Raw genomic sequence first — 24,979 nt, 5'->3', positions numbered from 1 at the left:
CAAAATTGAAGATTTCCAAGTATTTGCACAGAAAAGACAAGGGCTAAATGGAAAGTTTGATATCCAACCACAAAAATCAAGAGAAACATGAAAAGGTAAATAAGAAACAGAGGGGAAAAAAAGAAAACTCATAATTTTTTAAATTTGACTCTTTAAGGGCTTCAATAAGATCTAATTATCTGTATTCCTATGTAGAGAAATGCTATGTATAATTCTCTGTAGTGAACTCTATTCACTATTATAGTACTCACTATTATAGAAATCAGAAGAATAATTCATAGGGAGAGGACAGAATACTAAATGGTCTAAGATGACATAGGAGGTGGGAAAGAGGGGGGGTGAATAATAGGGGACACCAAGAGAAACTTGAGTGAATAAGAAAAATAGGATATTCTATTACACACAAAGAGGGCATGGGAAGGGGAGGGGACAAATACTATTATAAGAAGGAGAGGAAGAGAGCATTAAGAGGTAATATTTAAACCTTACTCTCAGTGTAATCAACCCGGAGAGGGAAGAGTAGCTATATTATCCATTGGGATAAAAAACTCTATCTAACGCTACTGAGAAAGTAAGAAGGAATAAACCAAGGGGAGCAGGGGAGTGAGGAGGTCAAAAAAGGGAGGGGAGAAGAAGGGGGAGGGAATTTATTAGATCTTTAAAAATAAAAAGAGGGGAATAACAAGGGAGAGGGTAGAAAGGGAAGTTAATCGAGGGAGGGGATAAGGGATACCAGCTCAAAGCAAACCACTGGTTTAAAAGAAAATAGTGTAAGAAGAAGGGGTAGGAATAGGGGAGGATACAAAAATGTCAGTGAATGCACAACTAACAATTGTAACTCTGAATGTGAATGGGGTGAACTCGCTCATAAAATGGAAGCAAATAGCAGAGTGGATTAGAAACCAAAATCCTACCATATGTTGTCTACAAGAAACACATATGAGGCAGGTGGACATACACAAGTTTAAGGTTAAGGGCTTGAGCAAAATCTTTTGGGCGTCAAATGAGAAAAAGAAGGCATGAGTGGCTATTATGATTTCTGACAAAGCCAAAGTAAAAATAAATATGATTAAAAGAGACAGGGAAGGTCATTACATCCTGATTAAAGGCAGTAAAAACAATGAGGAACTAATACTGCTCAATATGTATGCACCAAGTGGTATAGCATCCAAATCCATAAAGGAGAAACTGGAAGAGCTCAAGAAGGAAATAGATAGTAAAACCATACTAGTGGGAGATCTAAATATTCCTCTTTCAGATCTAGATAAATCAAACCAAAAAATAAATAAGAAAGAGGTAAGAGAGGTGAATGAAATCCCAGAAAAATTAGATTTAATGGATATGTGGACAAAAATAAATAGGGACAAAAAGGAATACACCTTCTTTTCAGCTGCACATGGTACATTCACAAAGATTGACCATGTAATAGGGCATAGAAACATTGCAAACAAATGCAAAAGAGCAGATATAATAAATGTAACCTTCTCAGATCATAATGCAATAAAAATAATAATTAGTAAGGGCACCTGGACAGGCAAATCAAAAACTAACTGGAAATTAAATAATATGATTCTCCAAAACCAATTAGTCAAAGAAGAAATCATAGAAACAATCAACAATTTCATTGAAGAGAATGACAATGATGAGACATCCTACCAAACTCTGTGGGATACAGCACTCAGGGGGAAATTTATATCCTTGAGTGCCTATATTAACAAATTAAGGAGGGCAGAGATTAATGAATTGGGCATGCAACTCAAAAAAATAGAAAGCGAGTAAATTAAAAATCCCCAGATGAAAACTAAATTAGAAATACTAAAAACTAAGGGAGAAATTAATAAAAATCGAAAGTAAAAGAACTATTGAATTAGTAAATAAGACTAGAAGCTGGTATTTTGAAAAAACAGATAAAATAGACAAAGTACTGGTCAATCTAATAAAAAAAGGAAAGAAGAAAACCAAATTGACAGTATCAAAGATGAAAAGGGAGACCTCACCGCTAATGAAGGGGAAATTAAAGCAATCATTAAAAACTATTTCTCCCAGTCAGCAGAAGAAATAGAATACCTAAATAATCCTATATCAGAAAAAGAAATTGAACAAACCAACAAAGAACTCCCTAAGAAAAAATCACCAGGACCTGATGGATTCACAAGTGAATTCTATCAGATATTCAAAGAGCAACTAATCCCAATGCTATACAAATTATTTGATATAATAAGCAAAGAAGGAGTCCTACCAAATTCCTTCTATGACAAAAATATGGTACTGATCCCAAAGCCAGGTAGACCAAAAACAGAGAAAGAAAACTACAGACCAATCTCCCTAATGAACATAGGTGCAAAAATCTTAAATAGAATACTAGCAAAGAGACTCCAGCAAGTAATTAAGAAGATCATCCACCATGATCTGGTGGGATTTATACCAGGAATGCAAGGATGGTTCAACATTAGGAAAACCATCCACATAATTGACCATATCAACAGTCTAACAAACAAAAATCACATGATAATCTCAATAGATGCTGAAAAAGCCTTTGACAAAATACAGCATCCATTCCTATTGAAAACACTGAAAAGTATAGGAATAGAAGGACCTTTCCTAAAAATAATAAACAGTACATACCTAAAACCATCAACAAGAATTACATGCAATGGGGATAAATTAGAAGCCTTCCCAATAAGATCAGGAGTGAAACAAGGATGCCCATTATCACCTATACTATTCAACATAGCACTAGAAAACTAGCAGTAGCAATTAGAGAAGAAAAAGAAATTGAAGGTATCAAAATAGGCAAGGAGGAGACTAAGTTATCACTCTTTGCAGATGATTAGATAGTATACTTAAAAAAATCCTAGAGAACCAACTAAGAAGTTGGTAGAAGTAATCAACAACTTTAACAAAATTGCAGGATACAAAATAAATGCACATAAATCATCAGCATTTCTATATATTTCCAACACATCAGAGCAGCAAGAGGTAGAAAGAGAAACACCATTTAAAATCACCCTAGACAATATAAAATACTTGGGAATCTATCTACCAAAACAAACACAGCAATTATACGAAAACAACTACAAAACACTTTCCAAACAAATAAAACTGGATCTCAACAATTGGAAAGCCATTAATTGTTCATGGGTAGGACGAGCTAACAGAATAAAAATGACCATTCTACCCAAATTAATTTACCTATTTAGTTCCATACCTATCAAATTACCAAAAAACTTCTTTACTGAATTAGGAAAAACTATAACAAATTTCATTTGGAATAACAAAAGATCAAGAATATCAAGGGAAATAATGAAAAAAATGTGAAGGAAGGGGGCCTAGCAGTACCAGATATTAAACTATACTATAAAGCAGCAGTCATCAAAACAATATGGTACTGGCTAAGAGACAGAAGGGTGGATCAGTGGAATAGACTTGGGGTAAATGACATAAGCAAGACAGTGTACGATAAACCCAAAGAGCCCAAATTTTGGGATATGAATCCACTATTTGACAAAAACTGCTGGGAAATATGGAAAACAATATGGGAGAGATTAGGTTTAGATCAACATCTCACACCCTACACCAAGATAAATTCAGAATGGGTAAATGACTTGAATATAAAGAGAGAAACTATAAATAAATTAAGTGAACACAAAATAGTATACCTGTCAGATCTCTGGGAAAGGAAAGATTTTAAAACCAAGTAAGAGTTAGAGAAAATTACAAAATGTAAAGTAAATGGTTTTGATTATATTAAGCTAAAAAGCTTTTGTACAAACAAAAACAATGTAGTCAAAATCAGAAGGGAAACAACAAATTGGGAAAAAATCTTTATAACAAATATCTCTGACAAGGGTCTAATTACTCAAATATACAAGGAGTTAAATCAATTGTATAAAAAGTCAAGCCATTTCCCAATTGATAAATGGGCAAGAGACATGAATAGGCAATTTTCAGGTAAAGAAATCAAAAGTATCAATAAGCACATGAGAAAGTGTTCTAAATCTCTAATAATTAGAGAAATGCAAATCAAAACAACTCTGAGGTATCACCTCACACCTAGCAGATTGGCTAAAATGAAAGAAGGGGAGAGTAATGAATACTGGAGGGGATGTGGCATAATTGGGACATTAATGCATTGCTGGTGGAGTTGTAAACTGATCCAACCATTCTGGCTGGCAATTTGGAACTATGCTCAAAGGGCTATAAAAGAATGCCTGCCCTTTGACCCAGCCATACCATTGCTGGGTTTGTACCCCAAAGAGATCATAAATAAACATACTTGTACGAAAATATTTATAGCTGCGCTTTTTATGGTGGCAAAGAACTGGAAAAGGAGGGTATGTCCTTCAATTGGGGAATAGCTGAACAAATTGTGGTATATGCTGGTGACGGAATACTATTGTGCTAAAAGGAATAATAAACTAGAGGAGTTCCAGGCAAACTGGAGAGACCTCCAGGAACTGATACAGAGCAAAAGGAGCAGAGCCAGAAGAACTCTATACACAGAGACTGATATACTGTGGTAAAATCGAATGTAATGGACTTCTGTACCAGCAGAAAGCAATGACACAGGACAATTCTGAGGGATTTATGGTAAAGATGCTACCCACATTCAGAGGAGGGACTGCAGGAGAGGAAACATATAAGAAAAACAACTGCTTGAACGCATGGGCTGAGGAGGACATGATTGGGGATGTAGGCTCGAAACTACCACTCCAATGCAACTAACAACAATTTGGAAATAGGTCTTGATCAAGGACACATGTTAAAACCAGTGGAAATGTGCATCGGCCATGTGAGTGCGGGGGGTGAAGGGGAAAGTAGGAGCATGAAGCATGTAACCATGTTAAAAATGAATATTAATAAATGTTTAAAAATTTAAAAAAAAAAAAGAATGGATCAACTTTCCTGCTAACCAATGACATTTTTAGATGGCTAAAAATAAGTACATACACTGTCTTTTTTGGTATCTTACCTAAGCAATTGCTTCTTTAAGGAATCTCACACATCAATTGAAGCCAAATACTCTCAAGAGGGAAGAAAATGCCCAGTGATGGACCATGTTAGAATGATGACGTAACAAAGTTATTAAGAGATCATGTTCTGACTACCAAGGCCATTTTCAAATGAGCCAGATCAATACCAAGCGATCTGAGGAGTACTTCATTCCATTCTACTTCAATTGAAAGACTGGCAGTGAAGAAAGAAACAAAAGCTTCGTTTTAGGCAATCGATAGAAGTATTTTGAAAGAAACAGGCTGAGATTTTAGTGTAGGGAAAACTTTCTAAATGTGACCTTTAGTTTCAGCTAATGTTATAAGAAGTCAGAGTCCTACCCAAGAGTTTATTCAGACACTCAACTGTTAAGTATACCCAACTAAACCTGATAAATCTTCCACAGAAGCTGCTTCTACTTTCTACTTCAACATAAATCTATAAATACAAAGGTCCCCTCTCCCTCTCCCTCTCCCTCTCCCTCTCCCTCTCCCTCTCCCTCTCCCTCTCTCTCTCTCTTTCCCTCTCCCTCTCCCTCTCTCTCTCTCCTTTCAGTCCCATCAGAGGAAAAATGTCTGAATCAGTAGAAGAGTGTGGGACTCAGAAACAGCTGTAGGCAAAGGCATCAGTGGATTTTTTGCTTTAAATGGGTTTGCCAGCAGGCAGTATGATAAGCAAAAAGGGAGAGGGAAAGCTCTGCATGGAAGAATTATGTTGTTTGTTGGGTTTTGCGTATTTTTTTAACTCCACTTGGCAATAGTCCTAGATCACGGCTTGGGGGAAGTAATGTATCTTCCTGATGAAAAATGAGCTAACAGAGATTCCATTGATACTCCACTCATCAGCTTTGTACATGTATTCAGGTTTTACCCGCCACAAGAAATTGAACGCAAATTGATTTCCTGAACTCCCTCAAAAAATGAGAAAGAGGGGATGGGGGTGGGGAACAAGGAATAATTTTGTTCAGAGGCATGCTGCCATAGTACGAGCAGGATAACATTTCATCCTGACAATGTTAAGCATAGCTACCAACTGTTTTATATGCATAATTGAGCTTTTCCTTCATGAATATAAAGTAATCTTTGGAGGTAGGTTATAAATAAGTCGTCAGAATGCCACACCAAGTTTCTATATTGGAAAACACAAGTGACTGCTTCATCAGTTAGCATGAAGAAAAGGTCAAGACTGAAATAGCGTTTTTGAAAAATACCTTTCTTCTCTAGTCAATCCCCCTTTATATTTAGAGGGTCATCAGTCAACATTTATTAAGTGCCTAAAAGAGGCAAAAAAAAAAGTGCCTGCCTTCAAGGAGCATACAGTTTAATTGGGCAGACAACATGCAGACAAATCATGTAAAAATAAGCTCTATAAAAGATAAATAGAAAAAAAAGATAGATAGGTGTGCTGTAAGGAATGATGAACAGGATGATTTCAGAAAGAGTAGAAAAGAACTTCATGGACTAATGCAGAGTGAAATAAGCAGAACCAGGAGAACATTGTACACAGTAATGGCAATACTGTATGATGATTAACTGTGAGAGACTTAGCTACTTTCAGCAATCCAATGATTCAGAACAATTCTGAGGGACTTATGAGAAAGGATGCTATCTATCTCCAGAGAAAGAACTGTTGGGAGTCAGAACGCAGATGAAAGTGTACAATTTTTCAATCGTTTATTTGGGTTTATGTTTTGGGGTTTTGGTGTTATGAGGTTATTCACTAACAAAAATGAACAATATGGAAAGGTTTTGCATGATAATACATGTATAACACAGATTGAGTTGCCTGCCAGCAGCAGGAGGGGGGAGGAAATGGAGGGAGAGAGATAAGTTTGATCATATAGCTTAGGAAAATTTGTGTAGAAATTTATTACTACCTATAATTGATAAAAAAAATTTTTTAATAAAAAAAAGATAAATAGGTATAGTTTTATTTTGGGGTTTTGGTTTTGTATGAGTGTGTTATTACAACAAAGACCAATATAGAAGTGTCTTGCATGATAACACATGTATGGCCCAGATCAAATTGCTTACCTGATCTGAGTAGGAGGAGGGAAGGAAGGGAGAGAAACAGTTGGGATCTTATAATTTTGGAAAACGAGAGCAGATCTGCATCAGGGCTGATGGTGGAGCAGAACTTTTGAAGAATCCAAAGGAAAAAATGTCAAGATGAAGTAGCTGTTTGCAAGCTAAACAGCAGCCCCAGGCTAGTCAAACAGATTCTCCCCAGGAAACCCAATTCCTTCAAGCCAAAAAGAGGAAAACGACTCAGGATGTAAAGAAAAGAAAAGAGGAGACTGGAGCCAAGAGACAACAATATGAAATTAGGAATTGTTGGCCACCTGCGTTATCTGGGAGTATCACTCCTTGCATTATTATTGAAACCCCACACAAAGAAACTGTCACCAGTGACTTCTCCAGGTTTACTAACTACAGGTTTAAAAACCTTTTTATAAATCCTTCACCTCTGCCTGACCTAAGTTGGGGATGTTCTAAGGATGTCTGGTTTAATATGTTAAAAAAGGAGACCAAATATGTTTGTGATAAACATTTTGAAATGCTATATTCTGACTTAGAACCACAGATGAGATCAATACTTCTAGACTGGCTTTTAGAGGTATGTGAAGTGTATACACTTCACAGGGAAACGTTTTATCTTGCTCAAGATTTTTTTGATAGATTTATGTTGACCCAAAAGGATATAAACAAAAATATGCTTCAGCTTATTGGTATTACCTCATTATTCATTGCTGCAAAACTTGAAGAAATCTATGCTCCTAAATTACAAGAATTTGCTTATGTTACTGATGGTGCTTGCAGTGAAGATGATATCCTAGGGATGGAACTCATTATATTAAAGGCTTTAAAGTGGGAGCTCTGTCCAGTAACAGTTATTGCCTGGTTGAATGTCTTTCTCCAAGTCGATGCTTTAAAAGATGTTCCTAGGGGGGCAGCTGGGTAGCTCAGTGGATTGAGAGCCAGGCCTAGAGATGGGAGGTCCTAGGTTCAAATCCGGCCTCAGACACTTCCCAGCTGTGTGACCCTGGGCAAGTCACTTGACCCCCATTGCCTACCCTTACCACTCTTCCACCTATAAGTCAATATACAGAAGTTAAGGGTTTAAAATAAAAAAAATAAAAAAAGATGTTCCTAAAGTACTCCTACCTCAGTATTCCCAGGAAAAGTTTGTTCAGATAGCCCAGCTCCTGGATCTGTGTATTCTCTCTATTGACTCATTAGAATTCCAGTATAGAATATTGGTGGCAGCTGCTTTATGCCATTTTACCTCCATTGAAGTTGTTAAGAAAGTGTCAGGTTTAGACTGGGACAATATTTCAGAATGTGTAGAATGGATGGTACCTTTTGCCAGAGTAGTGAAGGGTGGACCTCCAGTGAAACTGAAGATTTTTAAGAAGATTTCTGTAGAAGACAGACATAATATCCAGACACACACAAATTATTTGGCTATGCTGGAGGAAGTCAATTATGTGTCAGCTTTCACAAAGGTAGGACAGTTGTCACCAGTGTGCAATGGAGGCATCATGACACCACCAAAGAGCACAGAAAAATCCCCTGGAAAACACTAAAGGCAAAGTTGAACTGAGAGCTTGCTGAGCGGATTTGTTCTGACTTGGCAGTAGAATATTATATTCCTTTTGGAGTACTAAAAAAGCTAAAACAACTTTAGTAATAGTCCTAACCAATTCAGAAATTACACTGCCATGAACGAGTTAAAAGCCTCTGCCCATTCAGAATGGGATAACCATAGTTCAGATCTTAGCTGTCAAAAAAAAAAAAAAACAGCTGAACTAGTTTACAAATATTAGTATTTCATTCCCAGGGTGAATACAGATCCAGGAACTATGTAGTCAGTCTAATTTTTACCTTAGCTACATTTCTGGGTCTCGTGCAACAGAGTTCATTCTGATCAATTACGAATGTTACTGTTTGAGATGTTTTGGACTAGATGAATGTCACTTTAAATTGTACTCTGGAAGTTCAAGAACTCATTTGATTGGTGCTATTCAGTTAATTCTTGAAAAAATTCTTGACTGTTTACAAGGGTTTAAGTTATAGAATAAGATGATGACATTTTCATTATAGCTGCCATAGTGTTCTGCTCCAAAATATATGAACTTTTGTGAATTTCAGCATAATCTTTGGGTAAGAACAAAGAAGATAAAACAAGGAAAAGGTTGGCTTTTCTAAACTCCAGATTCAGCAAAATAGCTGTGTACATCTTAATCAGAGCTTTTTTTAATATATGGGTTGTTTTAATATAAAACCTTTGTATATTATCACAATGATTTTAGTAGGGAAAATTTTTATATGAAAAATAGCTTTATGAAAATATCAAAGAAAATATCCCATTTAAGGTACTTTTTAAAAACTGTAGAGACTAAAGTCATTTATATTCAGGAAATTTAGGGTTCCCCTCAAAAAGTACATTATGAAAAAAGGACAATATGAGATGATTTAAAGTAGAAAAGACTAAAGCAGAATAAAGATTTATATACAGTGGCTTCTAGAAAACTTACTGGAAAAATAATGTAAGAACTCAAAGCAGGAGCACTCAAGAACTTGGTGTAAAAAGAAAAGCTTCTATGTAAATATTTTAGCTCAGAAGCTAAGAAACTGGACTTCATCAGAAAAAAATTACACTATTATTATTTCTGCTACTCGACCTGTGAAATCTTTTCTTCTTTTGAAGAAACTGCACTATTAGTTTATTTTCCCTAAAATGTTTCAATGCATTGCGTGTGGAAAACATCACAACTTATTTGTACATATAATGTATAAATGTAATATTTTAATACTGTCTGTCTCCCTCTAGCTCTATTTTATCTTAGAAGTAGGCCCAGGGGAGATCTACATATCTCACCATATGAGATGCTTTTTTGGACATCCCCCTATATAGGCTAAGCCTTTTTCACCTGCACATACATCACTATTAGGAGGAGATACTTCTATTGCTTCCTATATACAGGAATTGCAACACAAACTGCGTGAACTCCAGGAATTGCAGCACAAGTAGGACCAATAGACTTTTCACTTCATGGCCTGAACCCAGGAGACAAGGTATATATAAAGAATTTCCAGCACACTGGAACAACTCAGCCTTCATGGGAAGGGCCGTTTCAAATATTATTAACCACTCCAACAGCTATAAAAATTGGAGAAAAGGACTCTTGGATTCATTGCTCACATGTAAGGAGAGCATCTTGTATTGAAACTGATTGATTGTTTCCTGTTACATGCATTGGAGATAACATTTCATAGATTAATGGATGCTGTTTTTGCAATCACATTGTATTTTTTTGCTTGCTTTTTCTCCCTGAATTTATTTTCAATTTTCTTATTGCTTTTCCTATTATCTTTTAATAGAATAATTGATTTTTTTCCCTTTTTCTCATTTCTTGTACTTAAAGTACATATAATCACTATTAATCTAAAAATAAGGTTAATCATACTTTTTGAATGGGAAAAAAATTAAAATAATTTTGGAAAACGTATGTTGAAAATTATTATTACATGTAATTGGGAAAAAATATCTTTGATTTTTTAAAATGATAAGTAAAAGATAAATGGGAAATCATTTAAAAAGAGAAGGGCCCAAAGGAAAGTAGTCAAGACAAACTGACCCAGATAAGATTTGAGTCACTCACTATAATGCTAATTACAAAGTCCAACTTGATAAAGACTTCCTTACTTACAAGTTCTTCAGGGAGCTTACTGAAGAGATCTCAGAAACATACCGATCTTCAAAGCTCCTCCAACATCAAAGAGGAGTTGTTGGTTTGAGGAGCCAGTGATCAATAAGTTCACAAAACACTGGTCAGATACCTGATGACTAAGATTCTGGGAACCTGCAAAAGAAAACCACCTAAAAAATACCATGGAGCCAACAGCTAAGGACTGGGAGGCCAGTGAGTGCAACCTATACAATATTTTCCCACCAAACCCTACAGAACTGACAACCTATACAGCCTGGATAGTATCCTTAAAGGTGGCCACTTCTATCAGGCACCTAGAAAGGGTAGGTCTAGGAGGTGAGAGTCTGGTACCATCCCTCAGCCTCCTGCCCCTCTGCTGCAGGGAAGGTTAGCCTGAGAATGAGAAGGATCACCAATTTTTACCACTCAAGAAAGGGCGATCCAGTGGTGCAGGTTTCAGGTTAAAGAGTAGTTGAAGTTTAGAGCACAGCCTCTTATAGTCTTCCCACCACCAACTGGTCTTAGCAGAAATTATAGTAAAGCACCCTTTTAGCACAGGTTGTTAACAAGCAGGTAAAATGTAGAGGGAGGCATATGAGTAGCCCATTATTCAAAACTGTACCAGCCAGTGTGGGACACCCTCCCTCACACACTGTCACATTTCCTTCATGCAGAAGAAAGAATACAGGCTTGGGCTCTGCAGATGAGCTCAGAGAAGCTACATTTCCTTTGTCTCCGTTTTAGCTGAACCTTTGGCTGTTACAAAAAGAGAAGAAACAGCTACATCTACTTTAGAAAAGGTTTATTAAAAAGGTCCTACATTGGTTCCTAATAGATTACATATACATAGATATTTAAATTTGGTCAGCATCTCCAAATATAATATTCTTGTTTCCCCAAGTCATTTTTGTACAAAAGTTATAAAAAGCAATAGATTCAGCTTCTAGCATGCGCGCGCGCACACACACACACACACACACACACACACACACACGTGCACGTGCGCGCAGTAGAATTAAGATAGATTGGGAAAGACTTCCCATAGAAGGTAGAATTTTAGCTGGGACTTGAAAGAAGCAAGAGAAGCCAGGAGGCAGAGATGAGGAAGACAGCCATTCCATGCATGGGGACAATCAGAGAAAATGCCTGAAGAGAGGGAGTGCCAGAGGTTTTTCCCTTTTATAATTTATCCTACTATTTTACCATTGGCACTTTTCACAGACTAAAATTACATCCATCAATTTCATTTTCTAGTTTTTGATTCAGGGTTTTCAGAGGGGAAAAAAAGACTCCTTAGAGGTAGAGTGGATAGAGCACTAGACCTGGAGTCATGGAGACCTGAGTTAGAATTTGGCTTAAATACTTCCTAGTTGTGTGATCCCCAGCAAATCACTTCAACTTCTCTGCCTTAGTTTTCCTTTTCGTTTAAAAAAAAACAACTGAGTCTATCTCCCAACAAAGTTGTTTTGAAGGTCAAATAAGATAAAATTTGCCAAGCACTTAGCATTGTGCCTGCCACACAATATTAAATATATACTCGTTCCCTTCTCCTCCTTTTGAAAAAAATTTTTGTTTTAACCAAACTTTTATTTCCAGATATCTCCTTGCTCACTTCCCTACCTAATGAGGTGTTCCTTATGAAAAACAGAAAGAATGAAAAAAACAGTTTATCAAAACTAACCCACCACACATCAATTTAAAGTCCATGTCACGTTCAACACTTAATTTCTGATAAAAAGAGAGGTTCATTTTGCATTTTTATTTGCTTTTTCTGCTTGTTTTATTCCTTTAATTTCTCATCTCTTCTTTGGGGTCGAATTACAGCATTCAATTTTTTTCCTTTTTTTTTTTTTTTAAACCTTTACCTTCCATCTTAGAATCAATACTAAGTACTGGTTCCAAGGCAGAAGAGCAGTAATGACAACTGGGGTTAAGTGCCTTGCCCAGGGTCACATGGCTAGGAAGTATCTGAAGCCAGAATTGAACCCAAGACCTGCCATCTCTGGGCCTGGCTCTCTATCCAATGAGCCACCTACCTGCTCATTAAATTATGTTTAGCTAAACCAGCTACAGCATTCAATTCTATGCAAAATGGACATATGAAAATCCTTTAAAATATCCAAGTGTAAAGTGATTAACTATAAGTTGAAATTTTAAACTGAGGTCACTGAGAAATCTTGGATTCAAATTTGGCCTCAAATACTTCCAGCTGAGTGACCCTGGTCACTTAACCCCCATTACATAGCCTTTACAGCTCTTCTGCCTTGGATACACAGTATTGATACTAAATTGGAAGGTAAGGGTTTTTTTAATTAATTAATTAAGGTCTAAATCTAAAAATTATCACATTACTCAGTTCTTGGTAACTAAAACTATTGGCAAAGAGAAATGGTAGGCATTCCATGGGAAGATATATAAGGGGATGAAAGGGTTAGGGAAAAAGCATTTATGTAGCGCCTACTATAATGCCTTAAGTGCTTTTTACAAATATTATCTCATTTGGTCCTCACAACTCTAGAAGGGAAGACCAATTATGATCTCTATTTTACAGCTGAGGAAACTGAGGCAAATAGACATAAATGACTCCTGCAGGATTACACAAACAGTAGGTGTCTGAGGCAGGTTTGACCTCAGGTCTTCCTGATTCCAGACCCAACATTCTGGCCATCCCCCAAAGATTAAGTCACTCACACAATGCCATGACTACTCCCACCTCCTCTTAGATGTTAGGCCTGCTAGCCTCCCCAAAAAAGGGGACAGTGGGTAGGAACAGAGGATCCACTAGGGTGGAGATAATCCTGAACTCTAGTGAATAAACTGCTTTTGAACAAACAACTATATTTAATCCAAAACAAATTAAGAAGAATGCCGAAACACAAAGGGTACTGCAGATATCGCTTTTAGGATGGGATTTGTTTTTTAGTTTTTAATTATCTGTTATGCTCTTCCTTTTCTGGGTTGCTTATTTATGCATTTTCCCAAAGAGATAAAAATAGATGCCCTTTTGTTTCTTTACAATTACAATGAAAAATGCTTGAAAACAGTTCTGAGAATAATTACATCTAGAAAATCAGAGCATACTGCAAAGAAAAATTAGTCACTGGGCCTAAAGGAAATTGACTTCATTCTAGCTTTCCTTTCTATTTCCGTTCTCAGCTGTTTCTCTTGGAAACCCGAGTTTGATGAACTCTGAACATATCATCCCTAATAATAGACAGCTCTGCCATAAGCTCATGCTTGATCATAATGACAACTAGATAAAAAACTATAGTGAATTTGGGCCATGTACAAGAAAAAAAAAAAAAAGCAATCCAGGCAACATATAGCCATCTGATGGTGGATCATAAGTATCACCTTTGTATACTATGTAGATTAATACAATGCTTTTTGCAAACAGATGTCTGAAGCTTCTTGGCCTCATAAAAATAAGGACCAAGTTTAGGAAGGAAGAGGAAAAGACTCTTAAACATGGAAATCAATACAAATTTTACAAGCTACTGAAAAATTTTACTGGATTCAAGATTATTTGATGTTATTTGCACAGACAACTTAAATCTAGCATTCTATCCTATCCAACATGATACCATAAGTTCTTGTTGAGCAACCTTATATAAATGCTATAGTTTTCAATGCTATAGTTTTCAATGTCACTAAAGGATCAAGAAAACAGACTTAAGGAACATAGAATAAAGACCAGAAGTACTATGTGATCAAGAATTTTTTTCCTTTAAATGCACAGAAGAAAAAAGAAGTAAGTTCAAAATGAAACACAGGGAATTCCAGCAGTTTTGCAAATAATATGTAGTATTTATTTTTATACTTTTGGAAAAAAGGAAACCATATGAAATGAATATCCAATGTTTGACAGACTCCACTTTTGTGTTCTGCTGTATGTATGAAAATGCTCTATGTATGTGAGTTCAGAATAAAATAAGATTGTAATATATGAAACAAAAACAAAAGGATAATCAAAACTGAATACAACAGTGGGGACTCATGAGCATATCTCCAATACTTTGGGTGTTATCCCTACAATCTTTAGGGTGGTCACCCGCCTCCACACATTCAAATTGTCAGTGGAAATAGAGACCCAAGAGGAGTTGCTACAATAAGTCAGAATCTAGCATATAGTAAGTTCTTCATAAATGCTTGCTTACTGAGGAACAAGAACCCAAATTAAGGCATGTCCAAAAGCTCATTCGGCCAGTGCGACTTGATCAAAGGCCAAATGAGAAAGTTAGCTCTTTCACCTTGACCAAATAAATCTCAATGTGCCCCAGTTGATTTGCCAGCATCAAGGCGAAGAACGAGTGGAAATTAATGAGGAATCTGATTTAATTGACAATTAATACTTGTTATTGAATTTTGGTTATTTTTTCAAAAAATAAATCCATGTTAATTGTGTAAAGGGAGTTGGGTGAGGGTACAGCCTTGTTTTTGCCCATGTAGGTTATATATGTCCACATGAGTCTGTCTAGAAATAGGTACCATAAAGGCAAGAATAGATATCTCTAGAATTTTCCCTTCTCCCATCCTTCTCTAAGGGAGACTTTGATTCCTGTTAGGAGGGACCAGGAGCAGAATCTGGCCACTCTGATCTCTTCAGAAAAAGGCGATACTAGGTTAGATCTATAGTTATTATTATTCTTAGTCTAGAGGAATTCATTTTCAAATTCAAGAGATATATAGTTCCTAAACACTGTTCTTTATTGTGGAAAGAATGACCTAAGTTCTTTATCCAAAACTTGACCCCTTTTCCACCAGATACGAGTTCTACAATTGACACATATGGCAAATAGCAAATAATCCCATTTATCCAAGTCAATAGCAAATCAGAAATCAGAGAAAGTATACATAGGAGGACATGTACCAGGCACTAGAATGAAGGAGATCTCTCACTGGGAGCAGGATCACTCGGTTCAACCAAGAGAGTTCCAGATATCATCCCAGAGGAAATTCTCCAAAGTCTCTAGTGTAGTAAGCTGGGGATAGGAATAGGATGGAGATTGCCAGCTTCTCTACATGTTGCCTTCTTCTCAGTCTCTTTGCCTTCAGATAGCTAAAGGGAGGATGAAAAGTCTCATGTTCTCTCTCATAGCTAGAAGCCAGAAGAGCCTAAAAAATTTCTCATCTCTCCAGCTCCTACCAACTCTGCCCATCCCTTATGTAGACACAGAGATCTAGGAATTAATGTCGACTAATGAGAAGACAGTTCCATACAACTGGTCCTTTGAGCCATGGATTAAAATTGAAAAAGAAAGAAAACTTAATTTAAAAAAGAAAACAATATCACTGAATAAAGAGTTCACAAGGAACTCAGTGAAATGCAGCCATTGATAAGTACTTCAAAAGAGCATAATTCAAATTAATAGTAAAAGAAATTGATTACAGGCAAAGTTAAGAGGCAATAGGGAATTTCAGCCTTTCCAAATGATGGCTTTGACATGTGTTTCATAATTTACAGTGTTAACAATGCTAAAAATTATATCCCCTTAAAAAGAACATAGAAAATTCTTCCCAAAGGGTATGCTCTCAGTATATAATTCACCTGTAGTGTGGTTTGATCATTTCACAGGAATTAAAAAGACTGCATCAAAAAGAAGTCTCTTCAAAACTATGTGACTGGCCTTGGCCTCTTGTAAACTGTTTAAAAGGAGGGAAAATGTTTAAGTAGTGGGTGTCCCCCAAGATAAATAATGTTAAAAGGACTGCAGTGCAATACCAGATTGCCAGATGCAAACATCCTTTCTGAATTCACATCATATATCACTTCTCATGACAAACTCAGTTTCAAGTTCCTAGTTAATCATTTGGCTATTACAAACAGCATAACGAAGAACTTTCCCAAGCTTTAGGTAAACAGTTTGTAATTCCATTGTGATGTTTCTTTGTCCTTAGAGCCTCAAAATTCTTCTTTTATTGGCCTTATGTGAATATAAATGGTTAGTCTAGTCTCAAAACAACTAGTATCCTATATTTAACAAAAAGAAAAAGGAAAATGACATAAAATATTGCTATAGAGAGACCTTAGACGTCCACTTAGTCTATGGATGAGTTAACTCCAGCACAAAAAAGTAAAATTAAATGCCCAAGATCACATAGCTAGGTAGTGGAAGTCAAAAACCATAACCCAAGTTTCCCAGTTCCTAGTCCAATGGCCTGAAGCCTGCAAGCACTGGGGAGTTATAGGGGAACATTTTTTGAGATGGGGAGGGTCGGGTGTAGCAAAGAGTTAGATTAGATCCCTTCCCATGAAGCTGAGTCCCTTCCTGGAGATATGAGGTCCGTCCCCTTGTTAAACAACAGGTTAAGGTTGACCCTTTGGACCCCATGATAAGGGACAGGTGAGGAGAATGGTATCAAAAGCTTTTGGTGACTGGGCCAGAAAAAGCCACCAATTTAAGAGGCTAGAAAAGGCAATAAGCTATCTCTTCATTTAGGTAACTAGTTAAGGCATACTAGTCTACTTGTTATTCTTAATAGCTCATCTCAGGTCCCTATGCCTTTGAGCTGGCTGTCCCCCATGCTAATCCCTCCATTCCTCCACTTCTTAAAATTCTTGGTTTCCTGATAGATGCAATTCAATCATCAGCTTCTACAAGAGGCTAAGTGTGGGGTAGTTGGGTGGCTCAGTGAATAGAGAGCCAGGCCTGGAGACAGGAGGTCCTGGGTTTAAATCTGACCTTAGATCATTCCTAGTTGTATCACTGTGGGCAAATCACTTAACCCCATTTGCCTAGCCCTTACCACTCTTGCCTTGGAACTAATACACAGTATTGAGTTTAAGATACAAGGTAAGGGTTGCAAAAAAAAAAATCTCTAATTTCTTTGGGATATAGATCCAGTAGTGGTATTGCTGGGTCAACGTTATGCAGTTTTATAACTGTGGGCAAGTAACACCCCTAATTGCTTAGCCCTTACCACTTTTCTGCCTTTTGAGCCAATACTTAGTAGCAACACAAAGACAAAAGTTAAGGTTTAAAAAAAAAAAAAAAAAAAGAGGCCCAGCTTGTTCCACCCTAGCAGAGGCAAAGTATCTTCACCTTGGATCAATTTTGTATGTGTCATATATATAAATTGTCTCCTCCACTAGCATATAAACCCCTCAAGGACAGAGACTATTTTGCATTTGTCTTTGAACCACCCTTACCACCAATTCTCAAGGTGCCTTGCTCAAAGAAGATGAAAAGTCAGTCAACAAACATTTATTAAGCACTTAATACATGCCAAGAACTGTGTGCCAAAATCAGTACACTAATGCATTGCTGGTGGAGTTGTGAATTAATCCAGTCATTCTGGAAGGCAATTTGGAATTATGTGCAAAGGGTTTTAAAAGACTGCATGCCCTTTGATCCAGCAATACCACTGCTGGGTTTGTACCCCAAAGAGATAATAAGAGGGGGCAGCTGGGTAGCTCAGTGGATTGAGAGCCAGGCCTAGAGACGGGAGGTCCTAGGTTCAAAATCCGGCCTCAGCCACTTCCCAGCTGTGTGACCCTGGGCAAGTCACTTGACCCCCATTGCCTACCCTTACCAATCTTCCACCTATAAAGTCAATACACAGAAGTTAAGGGTTTAAAATAAAAAAAAAATACAAAAAAAAAAGAGATAATAAGGAAAAAGACTTGAACAAAAATATTCATAGCCACGCTCTTTGTGGTGGCAAAAAAAAACTGGAAAATGAGGGAATGCCTTTCGATTGGGGAATGGCTGAACAAATTTGGTATCTGTTGGTGATGGAATACTACTGTGCTCAAAGGAATGATGATCTGGAAGCTTTCTATATAAACTGGGAGAACCTTAATGAACTGATGCAGAGTGAAATGAGCAGAACCAAAAGAACATTGTGCACAGAAAGTAAAACATTGTGGAACAATCCAGTGTAATGGACTTTGCTACTAGTAGCAATGCAACAAGCCAGGACACTCCTGAAGGACTTATATAAAAGAATGCTGTACGCTTCGAGAGAAAGAACTATGGAAATAGAAATGCAAAAGCAAAACATATGACATCACATCACATGTTTATTTGGGTATGTGATTTGGGGTTTAGGCATTTAAAAAATCTCTCTATAGCAAAAATGAATAATATGGATAAAGGTATCAAGTGATAATATTTGTACAATCCAGTGGAATTGCTTGTTGGCTCTGGGAAGGGGAGAGAGAAAAGGGAGGGAAAGAAAATTAATCATGTAAAAATGGAAAAATATTTAAAAATTAAAATAATAAATAATTTCTAAAAAGAACTGTGTTTCAAACTCTATAGGGATTTTTTTAATGAATATGCTTCCTGCCTTCAGGCAACCTGCTTCCTAAAGAGGAGAAAAACATGCAAAAAAATGTATACAAATGATATAAACAATGTAAACAAAAGGTAATCTCAGAAAGAAGTTTCTGGAGAAAGAAGAGGCATTCCCCAATTGAAAATGGTAAAAGGATATGAAAAGGTAGTTCTTAGACAAAGAAATTAAAATTATCCATAGGCATATGAAAAGTGCTCCCAATCACTACTAATTAGAAAAATTAAATTAAAACATCTCTGAAATAATACCTCACACCTCACATCTATCAAATCAAAAAGGGAAATGATAAATATTGGCAGGGACATGGGAAAATTGGGACACTAATATACTGTTGGTAGAACTGTGAACTGATTCAACCATTCTGGAGAGCAATATGCTCAAAGGGCCATAAAACTATGTATACTCTTTGACCCCAGGATATCACTACTGGATCTGTATTCCAAAGACATCAGAGAGAAGAGGAAAGGACCTACCTGTACAAAAATATTTTTAGCAGCTCTTTTTATAGTGGTGAAGAATTGAAAACTGAGGAATTGCCCATCACTTGGGGAATAGATGAACAAGTAGTGATATATGACTATAATGGAATACTTTTGTGTCAAAAGAATTAATGAACATCCTGAGTTCAGAAAAACCTAGAAAGATTTATATGAACTGATACAAAATGAAGTGAGCAGAAACAGGAGAATACTGTATACAGTAACAGAAATATTATATAATGATCAACTGTGAAGGTCTAAACCATTATCAGTCAGACAAGTTCTCAAGATATCCACAAGGGATCCATAGTGAAAAATGCTATCCACAACCAAAGAAGGAACTTTTGGAATCTGATTGCAGATCAAAACATGCTGTTTTTTACTTTATTTCATTCATGAGTTTTTTACTTTCTGTGTGATGTGTCTTCTGTCATGGAATGAGCAATATGGAAATATGTATTGCATAAAAACACTGGTATAACCTATTACTGCCTATGGGATGGGGGGAAGGGAGAAAGAAAATCAGAATCCTAAAATGTCCAAAAACAATTGTCAAAATGTATTTCTATATGTAACTAAAAAAATAAATTAGTTAATAAAAAATGTCAAAAAAAAAAAAAAAAAGAAAAGCCTCGTGAAAGAAGATGTGAGCTGAGTCTAAAAGAATGCAAAGGATTTCTGAGAGGCAGAAATGAGGAGAGAGTATTTCATGCATGGAGAAACCGGCCTCTACAAAGGTAGAAAAGAAGACAGAATCTCACATATAATAGGTAGGCCAGTATAGCTTGAGAGGAAGAGTAATGTATAAACACTCTGAAAAGATAGTCTGGAACAAGATTATAAAACATTTTAAAAACCAAAAGGAGGAATGAAAGAAGTATACAACTTGAGAACAGAAAAAATGAGGGGAAACAAAAAAAGGTCCAAATGACAAAACACATTAACAAAAGTGGTCTTCAACAGAATTTATGTCCTGGGAAGAATACAAATATGCTTAAATAAATAAAATCAATTGATAATTGTTAATGGGCTGGTTGCTCCTAAAATCCTACTTAGCCCCAATAGCAAACAGTTAAGATAAAAGCTAAGAGTTCTAATATTCCAGGTGTTGATTTAATATTGTCTCCATTAAGTGTCTAATCAGCTAAATATTTTAATTCCTGTGGGAGAGCACCAATTACTATAGCTCAACAATCACTATAACTATATTAGTGAGTTCCTACAAAGGAAGTTTAAAAATCTAACTAATATCACAGATCTAATTATTCAAAAATTGTCCAATATTGGGTTTTCTGGGGAAAAAAATTTTTGTTCCATACCCAATATTTCATTGGCATAGTGTAAAATTGGAATTTGGGATATGCCATCTAAAAGTATATATATTTTCTATGGACACGTGGGAACTATCAAACTACATTTCCCATGGTCCAACGGGTTTCCGGTTCTGGTTCTTTGGGCGTGGGGACACCTGCGTCACCATGCAGAGAACAGTTTAAATGAGAGGAAATCCGAAAGTAAGCTCTCTTTAGCTCTTTATCTACCTGAGCGCACGGAGGTAACAATAATGGCTGGGGCGGCAGTTTTGAATTCTTACCAGCACGTGGTCTAATGATTTATCTCTATCAGCATGGTTTTTATTAAAATACTATTCTCCCTTTTGATCTCCGCCCTCATCATTTTTAATCGTAACAATAGGGAACTCCTAAGGAAGGACACCATAACAATATAGATCAACACCTACAATGCAACTCAGTCTTAGAAGGTTGCCTAGAAAGTTCAGAATTTTTAAAAATTAGAAAAAAGAAAAGAGTTGTCTGGAACAATGAGAGGTAAAGTAAGTTGCCTACAATCCCATACCCAGTATATACATATATATGTATATGTGTGTGTCTGCCCCTGCCCTCTCATTCTACCACCTCCTACAAATAGGAACAATATTGGAAATAGTGAGTAACAATATTGGAAATTATATAAAACTTGGAAGAATAAAGGCATAGATTTCATCACATCTCCCAAATCTGTGCTGAAATAAATAGAATCTAATAAAGAAGAGAGTTTTAAGTTTTCCACATCTGTCAACAATATTGCCAATCTAGCCACTCAACCTCATAAAGCTAATAATGGCATGGCTATTACCAATCCTACAAATAATGGGATTTTATATTATTCTATTGCTGGGAGAAGAGGGGTTTCATATTAATCATTATAGTGACAAAATTAGTAGCATGTGAAATTGAGGGTGTACTGAAAAGGCTTAATGAGAAAATAACTACATCAGCTGTAGTCCCAGCCCGAGCTAGATTTCCATCCAGAAGCAAATTCCAATACTGCATTTATAGTAAAAGAGACTCAAGTAAAATAAATTATGGGAAGAGAAGTTAAAAAGAAAAAAAATACAACTTACTAGTTAGTCAATAAAAGACTGAATCAGGGCCTCCCAATCATTAAACATACAAATTAAGTCCAAAATCTCCTGGTAAGACTATAAAGATTATTACAAATGTATGTAGTTATTAGTCAGATTCATACTTTCTATTATTTTATCTCCAAATAAAGATTCTGATTGTCTCAGCTAAGATTAGGACAGTGCCAACTGTTCCTTTTCATGCACAAAATAATAAATAAAGGTGTCAAAAACCCAATTTAGAAGTATCTAGCTTAATGAATGCGTCTGATTCGTGTTCCTATGTAATGTCTCTCAAAAAAGGATTTAGACAAGCTCTGGATAAGTTAACAACTGCCTAATCCTTTGAAAAGTTTTGTTTAGTCTAGTCTCTCCTAGACCTGTGGTTCAGGATTGTGAAAGCAAATAAATGGTTTGGGAGGAAAAGGGAAGGAAGATTTCTTATCCATAAAACAAGGAAATTAATTTTACATGCAAACCCATTTCCCAAAAGCTATTGTACTAGCTAAAAATGAGTGAGGAAGAGATGAATTATTATCCCCCCACTCATCCTTTCCAAAGAACTAGAGAGTACAATGAACATTAATAATAATGATACTGCCAAGGAAAGCTAAGGAGGTTGATTCAAACAATCAATCAACAAATATTTAGGTGTCCATTATGTTTCTCAATTTAAATCATATCTCCAACACTTCCTAGCTATGTGACTCTGGGAAAGTCATATAAACTTCATTTATCTCAGTTTCCTCAACTGTAAAATGAAGATAATACCAGTGCCTAACTCCCAGGGTTATTGTGAGGAACCAATGAGATAATATCTACAAAGCACTTATTATGGTGGCTGGCACATAGAACGTGTGATATAAATGTATGCTCAGAACATTCTTTCCTTACTCCACCATCTTGGCTCTGGAAAGCCAGATCCTTCAGGTGCCTATATAAATGCTAACTATTATTATTATGAAGAACTAGGTTAGGTTCTATACATACAAAGGCAAAAATGTCCCTGCCCTCAAAAAAAATCACATCCTGCTAGAGGACACCACAATCAATCAACAAGGATGTAGTAAGTATCTACTACATGCCAGACACAGTAGTGCCAGCTATCAGGAATATAAAGACAAAAAAATGAAATAGTCTATTCTCTAAATAACTTACATGTTAAATGGGTTAGGAAGTAAATATATGAATGTATGCAGAATTAACATAAAGAGGATAAATACAAAGAAAAAGAAGAGAGTTGATGAACTACAAGTTGGGGGACTAAGATAGACTTCATCTAGAGGGATTAGTTCAGAAGGACCCTGAAGAAGGGATTAGTTCAGAAGAACCCTGCCTCTAGGAGGCAGAGGAAGAGGGAGTTTATTCCTTATATGGACATACAAAGACATCAGAAGGTCGCAGGTAAAGAATAGAAAGAAGGCTAAACTGAGTAGATTGCAGAGAATGTGAAAGGAAGTAATGTTCAGTGAGGCTGGTAATAGAAACCGGAGTCAGGTAAAGGCTGAATAGAACACTTTATATTTGATCCTATGATTAACAGGAAATCCTCTGTAGAGAAAATTCAGTATTAAAATGAATTGAGATACTTACCTTAAAGAAAAGATATTTATTCATCATAACCGGAAGGATATTCAACAAGAATATGTACTTAGGACATTTCGAGTTGGTTCAGCTGGGTGAAGCTTCCCTGCCTCTGAGTAGCCTATGAAGGTCTATAAGCCAAGCATCAGAGGAGCATCACAAATTACTTGGATCTATTTTGTACTTAGACTGGTTGCAAAAAACAAAAACAAAAACAAAAACACACACACACACGGAGATCAGAGATGGAATATCATATGTAAGGAACAAAGAGATGGAAAGTTTGACTGGAACATATTGTATTAAAGAGCCAATGAAGATTAAAAAAAAAAAAAAAAAGACTGGGACCAGGTTATACAGCTTGAAAAGCAAAAGTTTTTTCTTTATCTTAGAGAAAAGAGGACCATTGCCATTGATAGATTAAGGGAGCGACATGGTCAAATTTGAGTTTAAGGAAAATTTCAAAGTAATTTTTTTCCAGCAGATGGATTGGAATACTAAGAGATTTGACAAAGGGAGACCAATTAATTGTAAAAAGTAATAAAGGAAGGAATAATAAACTGGAGGAATTCCATGCAAATTGGAGAGACCTCCAGGAAGTGATGCAGAGCAAAAGGAGCAGAGCCAGAAGAACATTGTACACAGAGACTGATATACTATGGTAAAATCAAATGTAATGGGCTCCTGTACCAGCAGCACTGCAATGACACAAGACAGCTCTGAGGGATTTATGGTAAAGATGCTACCCTCATTCAGAGGAAGGACTGCAGGAGAGGAAACATATAAGATAAACAATTGCTTGAATGCATGGGCTGAGGCGGACATGAATGGGAAATAGACCCTGAACAAGGACACATGGTACAACCAGTGGAAATGTGCGTTGGCCATGGGTGGGGGGAGAGCGGGGGGTGAAGGGGAAAGTAGGGGCATAAAGTATGTAAACAGATTAAAAACGAATATTAATAAATGTCTAATAAAAAAAAAGTAATAAAGGCCTGAAGTAAGGTGGTCATTCAAAGCAAAAGACGATGAGAGAACATGCCAAAACTTTTGGGAAGAAGCCAAAGCAGATCTGAAGGGAAATTTTCACTTTCATCGACAAAAAAAGGAAAAGAACTATTCGAGAATTGGGCATGTAATAAAAGAAAGATCTAGAGAACCAACAAACTTTAAATACCAGCTAAATATCAAAATGGACAATTTGAGAATCAATTAAATTATGATCTTAGACAAAATGAAAGTAAAACAGATCTAATTAAAAGAGATAATCAGGGAAACTATATTTTGTTCAAAGGTACCATAGATAATGAAGTAATATAAAAAATTTACAGCAAGTTTCTTAAAGACCTTATTTCTCAAATATATAAGTAAAGGAGTCAAATTAAGAAAAATAAGTCGCTCCCCAATTAATAAGTGGTTAAAAGATATAAATCAACAGTTTTCAGAAGAAAAAAATCAGTCATCTACAGTTGTGGAAAAATGCTCTAAATCACTGTTGACTAGAGA

At 36.2% G+C, this 24,979-nt stretch overlaps 1 protein-coding gene and 1 pseudogene across 1 annotated transcript in view; one reads left to right on the top strand and one right to left on the bottom strand.

Moving 5' to 3' along the window:
• Positions 1-24,979, bottom strand: part of FRAS1 (Fraser extracellular matrix complex subunit 1) — a 545,529-nt gene that overhangs the window by 479,294 nt on the left and 41,256 nt on the right. The gene's annotated exons all lie outside the window — the stretch shown is intronic.
• On the top strand, positions 7,132-8,578 carry LOC123251327 (annotated as a pseudogene).

Source organism: Gracilinanus agilis, chromosome 6, assembly GCF_016433145.1.
Source record: "Gracilinanus agilis isolate LMUSP501 chromosome 6, AgileGrace, whole genome shotgun sequence".
Lineage (NCBI taxonomy): Eukaryota > Metazoa > Chordata > Mammalia > Didelphimorphia > Didelphidae > Gracilinanus > Gracilinanus agilis.
The sequence above is the reverse complement of the archived record's forward strand: the minus strand, read 5'-3'. Positions and strand labels throughout refer to the sequence as shown.